Here is a 9,905-nt window from a genome sequence, read left to right as displayed (position 1 = left end):
GGCTCAGCTTCTGTGCTGTTGCTAAAAGTAAGCATGGGTACTTCTTAGTGACTTTGTGTTTATAGTAGTCAGTTACTTTCTCCTCTGAGATCTGTAGATCTTAATTAGTTGATATCATAGGTAGACTTCCAGACCTAAGGCATATGGAAAAAAATGTACCCCTGAGCCCTTCTATGTCTTACTGATTTCGAGAACAGTTTGAAAGGTTTATTTTTTAGATTAAATTATTTCATTTGAATCCTGTGCTAGATCATATATGCATATGAATTTTACACACACACATATGTATATACACACAATATTTTTAATTTGATCTGGAAGCTGATCTACTTTGGAGTGTGCTACTTCAGAGCATTCTGCTTTTGTTGCTCAGCAGAGATAAACAGTATGGTGCAAAGTGAGCAGAGAGAGAAAGATGCCTGTGTCCAAAACATTGGGCTGCCTTTATCCATTCCTGCCTCAGTGGAAGTAAATGCAATATAAATCATTAAAGCAAAGACTTAGAAAAGTGAAAAAATTATTAATGAGATTAAAGAGCCGTAAAAAGGAGGCTAGCATCCCAAGTCATAGCCACAGTCTGGGAGGATGCAGTCTGATTTGTCACCAAATTGAGACAAAGGATTCAGGCTGCCACATTATCAAATTCTCTGATTTTTAAAAAATAAGGGATTGTCTATGATTTTATCACTGTTGCAGAACTCCAGAAAAAATAAAAGGTTAGTGCATCGAATCAGAAAGAGCTCAGTTTCTGGCAGCAGTCTTGGATAGTCCATTACAAACATACTTAGAATAATCATACACAGAATGATTTGAGTTGGAAGGGACTTCAAAGACCATCTAGTTCCAACCCCCCTGCCATGGGCAGGAACAGCTTCTACTACACCAGGTTGCTCAAAGCCTCATCCAACCTGGCCTTGAACACTTCCAGGGATGGAGCATCCACAACTTCATGAGCCGGCAATGTGCTCTTGCGGCCCAGAAGGCCAACCGCGTCCTGGGCTGCATCAAGAGGAGCGTGGCCAGCAGGTCGAGGGAGGTGATTCTCCCCCTCTACTCTGCCCTCGTGAGACCTCACTTGGAGTATTGCGTCCAGTTCTGGAGCCCCCAACATAAGAAGGACATGGACCAGTTGGAGAGGGTCCAGAGGAGGGCCACGAAGATGATAAGAGGGCTGGAGCACCTTTCCTATGAGGACAGGCTGAAAGAGTTGGGGCTGTTCAGCCTGGAGAAGAGGAGGCTCCGGGGTGACCTTATAGCGGTCTTCCAGTACCTCAAGGGGGCCTACAAGAAAGATGGGGAGAGGCTGTTCAGGAGGGCCAGCTGTGATAGGACAAGGGGTAATGGTTTTAAAATAGAGGGAGGTAGGTTCAGGTTGGATATTAGGAAAAAATTTTTTACCATGAGAGTTGTAGAACACTGGAACAGGTTGCCCAGAGAGGTGGTAGATGCTCCATCCCTGGAGACGTTCAAGGCCCGGTTGGATGAGGCCCTGAGCAACCTGATCTAGTTGGAGATATCCCTGTTCCTTACAGGGGGGTTGGACTAGATGACCTTTGAAGGTCCCTTCCAGCCCTAACGATTCTATGATTCTATGATTCTCTGAGCAACCTGTTCCAGTGCCTCACCACCCTCAGAGTGAAGAAATTCTTCCTTATATCTAATCTAAATCTCCCCTCTTTCAGTTTAAAGCCATTTCCCCTTATCACACACTATTAACAAAACCCTAAAAAGTCTTAAGAAGAAATGACCTTAATATGTGGTATAAAGTGCTATTAAGATATATGTTTCCACATGCCTCATGGGAGAAGAAATCATCAATCTTTCCTTTTGACATCCTGGAACTGAAACTTGTGTGCTGACTCAAAACCAGTAAGGGCTACTGGACTCTACGACACACATTTGCAGCCTCTTTGAGGCAGGTCTCTGAGAAGGTCAGGGGCTGAGACTCCTTGCAGATTTAATACTTATTAACGTAAACAGTACATTCTGTGCAATTGCACACCCTTTCTAGTTTCTCTTCTTGCCTTCCCTGATATCAGGAATGAGTATCACGGTAAAGAAACTATATGTTTTCAGATATGCTGATACCAGTCTTTGCCAGCATATTTAGGCTTTGGCAGCTTGGAAGGCATTTAAATGCACCCATATCAGAATAGAACAATGATTTGCAACATCAAATTTTTAATTTATGTAAGAAATAGCCACATAAGCTTCAGGCGTAATCCTTGCTTTCAGATGTGATCTACAGATGAAATGCACCAGGTAAGGACGAGTAGGTGGCCTGCAAAACTCCATGACATACAATATACTAGCCTGTAACATGACTATAAACTTGGTTTGAGGCTTTTCACTGAACTAGACAAATAACTAATTAATCATAGCTAACCTTATTTGCAAGGATATTACTCACATATGCTTTTGATAATATCAGTGCTTAAAATTGCTTTCACCAGAGGTGCCATGGTAAGCAATGCATGACTACTTGTTGCAAACACATACACAGATCATGACCACAGTCCATCTGGCCTTAATTTTCACATTAGTATCTACATAAAATAAAAAATACTTTTCATTCAGTTTAGATTTCTTCATGTTACCTATCTAAGAAACGCTTTTGTATTTCATAAAACAGAGGTTCAGCATAAACAAGCACGTGCAGTGGGAGACAAAAGGATTTGTGTTATTTAAAACCTGAGCACAAGGAGATGCAAAGAGGATACTGGTTTTCTTGAAAGAGGAAATTCCATCTGTTGAAACTGATAGATTCTCTGCAGCTACTTAAAATCATTCAGGTTGAGTGCTATGAGAAGGAAGATGGATCAATTCTAGATGTCCAGAAAGCTCAGCTCAGCTATAACATGCAAAAATGTTTACCTGAATATCCTCCTAAGCAGCCAGAGACTGGTTTAGTGAAGTGTTTTGCTTTTATTATCTATAGATGGATTTCTTCCTGAACGAGTAAAAGTGTCTGCTACTATAAAAATGTAAGTTATAAGTCAATTTAAAACCATAGACACTTGGAGGACAAACACGGTCATATTTTCATTGCCTTCACTTTTTTCTCCCCTTAAGCTAGTGCAGTCTTTTGTCTTACTTTTTCAAGGGTGTAGAAGCAAATGATGTCACACAGGAATAAAAATTAAATAGCTTTCAAAACCAGCTTCTCTGCTATGAAGCTGTGTCACAGAACCTGTAGAAATTGATTGAAAATGGTTTTGAAAGACTCTCGCCTCTTGTAAAAAAATCATAATCCTGAATGAACTCTGAATAGATTTGGTGTAGTGGTAAGACATAAATATCACCAGCTGACAGAAGTACATGCATGCCATTTTAGAGAGTGGATAAATCATGTGGACAAGTTTGAAATAAGAATTTTTCTCCTTTTTCTATTTATAGAACAGAAGCTGTTAAAGAAATGTGTCCTGGCCAACTCTTTGCTGCATACAACTGCCTGAAATATATTTCTTCTTAGGTTTTTGAGCTGGTCAGAAGAGTTAGAATGGCCATATCTCTTCATCAAAGTGTAGGCTTCTCCAAATTTGTTCATCAAAAGGCATCTGCTCTATTTAAAAAAAAAAAGTATCCCCTGAATATAAAGGCAACTGAAGTATTCTTTTTTTTTTAATGCCTCTCTGATAGTAGGAAAGAACTTAATGACCAACCTTAGCTAGAACATCCGTGTGATAAGAAAGAGTCTGAAACAGATTGAAGACCCTTAGTTATTTCATATATGCTACTAAACTGTCAGGGGTAATAACATTTCACTGTTTTAGGAATATTACGTACATTAGGAACTTTGCCAAAGTGAAAGAAGCTTCTATTCAATACCAGGTTTTTTTGATAATAAAGTTTGCATCAGTATGGGGTACAGGTCTTCACGCAGTCAGACATGCCTCCTGCAAATCCAGTAGCTGATACTACAGATGATTCAGCTATTTTAAAATGACTTTTAATGTCTAGTAGAGTTGATGAAAATGTCAGTTTCTGGACTTCTAGCTAATAACATGGGAAAAGATAAACAGAATCAGAAAAAGCAATCAACAACAGGACTTGCAGGATCCAGACCCTGAAATTATCATTAAGTTTCCACTTAAGCTTGTCGCTCTCATTGAACCAGCATAGTTCAATTTACAATAATTTCCTTCAGGACTCTTTCATTACTCAAGCCTGTGGGCATCATCGTAAAGTTCAGAATGTAGTATTTGCCTTTTTCAGTAGGAAGGAACCATCTGTTTTTTCTCCTACACAAGTTATACTGATAAAGGACATATATAACTACTGTAACGTTATCTAAAAGGAAAACAACATTTGCTTTCTCCAAGGAACATAAATAACATATTGAAAAGTATATGAACATCCACAACATGTATGTGGTTGTATATAGCAAAAATTTAACTCGTTATAGTAACACATATTCAATTTTCTGTTCGTAGAAATTGAGGCTTATACAGCCTTTTCTCTTGGCCCCGTCACCACTCCGCGTTTCTTGTCACACTGACTGTTGGCTTTAACTGGCAAGAAAATGAGAGGGAATCATTTTTCCCAGCAGATTGCCTAAATCCTTCCTATTTCAGCCACTTGCCATTCCAATTTCTACTCTTAAATTAACTGACTTTTTCTCCTGACTTTGTCCATCCTTTTCAAACTGAGGTTGTTTTCAGTAGAACAGCAGCATCCTTAGTTTCTCACTAGGAGAAAGGATTTACTGGATACTCAAGAGAATGCAGCAAAATCAAGGTCATGGCATTTCTGCTGCAAGGAATGGCTAAGATAATTTTTTTCTATGTCATTCTACCTCTGTTGTGGTATCTCTACTTATCCTTCATAGCCTGCATCTTACAACAGTGAGATCACAAGCCTCAAGCTCCAGATTTCCTTAGCTCCAAGGTGCCACCAAAGACATCATGTGCTGAAGAACAACATAGTCTCTGTTAAAGATCTCTTTGTAGAATCCCAAATATAAGTCCATTTTGCTCTTAGAGGAGTGAGCAGAGGAAGACATGTGACTTCAGAGCACCCACAGAAAGTTAAACCCAACAGTTTCTGTTGAGTTTGTGGAGCTGTATTACTGTGAGCACTCATAAAACCAAGAACTGATGTTATCAGGAATATTTCTAAAGCAGCCATAAAAAGAAACCTTATGTGCACACAACTACTTGTGAGAATCATCCTTGATGATTGCATGAAACATGTTAATCCTCCCTCACTCCCCTGATGAAGGTAAGACAATAATAAAATATTGAAAGTAAGAAAAATACAAGATGAAATTGCAAAATGGAGTAACTGAAAAGTAGAAGCTTCTGTGAAAATACTTATTTTGAAAGAGAAGAGAATGAGGGTGAATGTCTATTTTTAGTTCCACACAAAGCTATTAAATAAAGAGATATTTAGCATTTTTTTGCTTTTCTTTCCTCTTGTGAAGGGGCACAGGAGATTGACTCCTCTGATCTCTCATGCCCTCTTCTTCACTTCAGCCAACACATTGGCCTGGTTCAATATACATTTTTCTATAAATGTCGTTGCAAGTGACGAACAGAGCTGGCCATGAAGTGCTGTAGCCACCAGCCAAGGAGTGAGGAGCTTGTTGTGTGGGGAGAGTGCCAAGGAAAATGGAGGGAAAATTGCCAGAAAGGATCAGAAGTAACAGAAAAATGAACAGAAAAAATGTGCATTTTTTTCACTTAAAAGTAGGTGGCGTCTCAAGAGAGAAAACAAGTGATTGAGAAAAAAAGAAGAAGGTAAGATAGCCCTCCTGCTGGCCCTGGTATCCCAGGAGCTCAGTGACACACATCAACGCCAACTGCATCTATGCTGTGGACACCAAGAAACGGGCTTTAAGGAAAGAGTGCTTGATAGGCATATTTTTGCAAATAATCAGGGTTTGGTTTGCCCCAAAGTCTTGCATACAGGAAATCGCCCACCACTCAGTTTGACCAATGTTTCCTGAACCCAAGAGGGCTGGAGCTCTGCCTGCTGTTGTTTTGGTTCTGCATCCTAAACCCGAGCTGCAGAGCTGCGGTTCCCGCACCCAGGCAGCAAGGCTGGGGAACCATCAAAGCTACATCAGATTATTACAGAAGCTTAGCCTGAAAAAATCAGCGTCAGCAGGCGATTTCTAGCCTAGAGATAGCAGAAGTGCCTGAGGTCTCGGCTGCCCTAGATTATGAACTGGGTAGGAGTCTGGTGACAATAAACTGGACAGGTTGCTGAGCAGGCAAGAAAGCTGTCAGAGGAGTGGCTCTCCACAGAAGCAGTACAAGCTGGCCCAGAACAGAGCTAAAGGGACTGCCAAAGACAGTGACCCAGTAGAGAGCTGGAAATTATGTATTTTGGGACGTGGAGAGTCGAGGGCCACTGGAAAGAGTGCTGGAAAGTGGTAGGAGCCGAATTAACATCTGCTGTAACTTTTCTTACCAGACTGCCACCACTGTTGTGGTTTGATTGTAAATCTTGCAATATTTGGAGACTAAATTTCTTGCTATTTGTGGGAATATTTGTTCTCACTGGAGGAGAAAACAAACGCTAGACGACCTCTCTATTCTTTACCCTCCATCCTGCAAAAACTCCTGGAAGTGTGGCTTGAGCATATTCCACATACTCAGAAGTCAGAAAATGATGGAAAAAGCTTAAATTTGTACATTTTAAGAAGTGATTTGTAAAATATCTGAAAATTTTTAAAGGCATGCTCGTGATTTGTTTTGACTTAGCTCAGTTTTGAAGACCTGGGCCTGGAGAGAGTTTGGGCTAGCTATAAGAGCTCAGCTTCAGGACGTTAGCTCCTTGCAGAAACGAGGAACTCCTTGTAGAGCTGTGTGCACCTGAAGAAAACATACATGTTCATCTCATGTGGAAAGGGTTACAGGTGTCCCAGCAGTGAGTCTGAATCTGTCTTGTGGCTGCGCATGAGGCTGACAAGTGGGATTTGGAATGTCTAACTGGGTGGATAAGTTTACACCCCCAGAACTAACCACACAACTGCAGGTGTATATGGAGAGATTCCTACTATAATGCCCTTTTCTCTAGTTCTTGCTTTATTTCTTTGGTGTCCTTACAAGAGAACATGGAAGAGGGAGCAGAAAAGAAGGGAAATCTCATTTCAAAGTGTAGTTTCTGTGTTTTTGTGTAGAGATAGGAAAAAACCTGATGTTTCTCACTGCACTATATTTATTTCAGGGCTGGATTTCAGAATGATCTTGTTCTTTACTCTGAAGTGACTGATGACAGGATTTGTCAGGAACGGAGACCTGTACTAAGAACCGTTTAATTCAGTGAGTGCCAGATCAAAACACAGAGCTGGTGAACGGAAGAAAGTGAAAGCTGAGATTTCCTAGATGTGTAAGGTTCTCTCATTCTCTTTCTTTGACTTCTTGATCTCTTGTTTACTGAACCTGTCTTTTGAAACAAAGCGATGTGAAAAGGGATCATTTGACTTGTGAGCTAGGAAAAAGAAAGCATTCACCTCTCAGGTGTAGGTCTGTCTGCATGACTCCAAAGATCAGTAGAGATGTTTAAGTACGTACAGACCCTTGGCCCACCAGATTTTCAAACAAGGTGGCTCAGTGTTTGGTTTGACACCATTCGGTATGCAGGAACCTGCGGGGACCCTATGGACTCGTGCAACTTTAACATTTTGTGGGGTAAATTCTTCCTGGGATCAGACGTGTGACCCTTGGAGGCTGCCATAATGCTTTCCTGATGCACACACCAGACGTACACAAGCACGTCAGCCTGCAAAGAGGCTGCATCCTGAGGAAACACGGGGCTCAGGACGTTCTGCTTCTGTCCTAGCTCACAAGTCAAATGTCTACTTTAGCTGGTGCTGGTGGCTGGAGGCTGATACGAGTGGAATAATCACCCTTAAAGGGATGCATTCACTGTCATTTCTGCCTACACTACCCTGAAACCTGGCCCTCCTTTGCACTTGACAGACAGAGTGGCTCCCAAACAACTGCTGTTTGATGGCTAAATATACATTCTTGCCCACACAGAGTGCCGTCCCGCCTTGCAGGCTGCAGCAGAGCCTTCAGCCCGCCATGGACGGGGAAAACAACACCACACAGAGACATTACACAGATGGTAAAAATATCTGAGAGACCCTGGGCCAGGGAGGATTAAGTATGCGCTGACGCTTGGGGCAATCAACATGGGAAGGGAAGGTTCTTATGTAAGAAGCGTGACTTATAGGATGAGTGAAGTAGTATTTTGATTTCCCCTGCAAATACAGAATGCAAGAAAGCACCACTCACAGAAGGAGTCTGCTGTCATCGTTTGGGGGGGTGTAACAGCAAACACATCCCAAAGCAAGGCACAGAACGTGGGCTGCTCTCCTGGGTGGCAGAGCCCTGCAGGGCTCATTCGCTCTTGCCAGACCCAGAGGCAAACCCTCCCAGGGCAGTGAGTGATCCCTGCCAGCTGTCACCTACATGGGGCTGATTCTCCTGCAGGCTGGAGAAGCAGAAGTCATAAGAATGAGGGCAAAGCATAATTATTATTTTTTAAATTCATGGAAGATTAAAAGGTGAAGACGAAGAACACTTTAACCAGCGAAAACACACAGTTTTCTGTTAAGCGTGAGCATGCCATTGACACCTTGTTCTCATAACAAAGGCAAGTGGAGAATTCTAGCAAGATTCTAAAAACTTCTAGGGAGAATCCAGCTTTAGACTGTCAGTCAATGCAGAAGTCTATTTAAAAGGTCATGTTTGAGATCTGGTAAGGAATGATACGATTAGCTGACTGATGGCACATAGATCAGCCCTTCTTGTGGTGCATTGCTGTTCTGTCTGTTGGGAACAGAGCTGCTGGGTTCCTTTCTCGAAGGCTCCCTCTCACCACTGTTCTTCAGCGTTTGTGTGTGCTTCTCCATCAATGACCTTGTAGCTTAGCTGGATGTACATGCTGATGTGCTATCTAATTGCTGACCCTATTTGCCAATTTTCCTAACTATGACTAGGCAGAATCTATAGCATCCTCCTAACCACTAATCTAAAGCAACAAGAAGCAATGTGTTAGTCCTCTCTTTCTCTGTGTGTTCTCAAACAAAGGAGCATTTTGCACCACTTCTGCAACCTCTGTGAAAGTGAAAATTTTAGTAGCTTAGACACAAAGATTTATACTGGTAAGACAAAAACTTGGGGCTGTATTTTTGTTATTCCCAGCAGAGGCCGAAGATCTGTTCTTAGCTCATGGAAGGATGTTTGATGTGGAAGTGCTACAGCACAACTGCAATGGAATCTTTTCCATTTTATCAGCACTTTTTATCAGAACCCTTTCTACAGTATTGAGCCTCTGGGAATACAGTTGGAAATTACAGACATACCACTGGAAACGTGCCCACAGATCTGATGTCATATAAGTGCAGGAATCAAAATTGCCTGTATATGGGTGAAGCCAAATTTACACTGTTTGCGGTAGATTTTTTAAGGCAGCAATGAGAGACAGGCATCTGAATACCTTTAAAAAATTAGCTCTTTGTCAAATTTTGCTATTTAAACTGTGCTCCAGAATTTGAGCATAAGCTCTGCATGAGTAGGTGGGAAGATTTCCTCTGATTCTTTATCTGGGATGCCTATTTGTAGTAAAGACAGTATTAACACTTCGGCTGTTTTACAATAATTTGGTTTATACCTGACTAATAAGACAGGCTGGTGCAACCACCTAGGCAAGAGTATGGTCTTGTTTCTTTATGTTCACATCAGAGGTAGCGTGAGCTTGATGCTGTTCACACACATCCAAGCATGAAAAGCATAAAATTGTCCCCCACCTTTGCTAGTTGCTACAGTCCCTGTGCTGGGAAGATACATTTCTTTCCTGGCCAGATGGTTGGCATTTCCCAAAGGCAGAAAGCTGTGTTTGCTGGGAAACATTTGCCCTCTTTATTTGTCTTTTACCTGTATGAACTCACA

Source organism: Tauraco erythrolophus, chromosome 2 (assembly GCF_009769465.1).
Source record: "Tauraco erythrolophus isolate bTauEry1 chromosome 2, bTauEry1.pri, whole genome shotgun sequence".
Lineage (NCBI taxonomy): Eukaryota > Metazoa > Chordata > Aves > Musophagiformes > Musophagidae > Tauraco > Tauraco erythrolophus.
Note: the sequence above shows the minus strand (reverse complement) of the source record.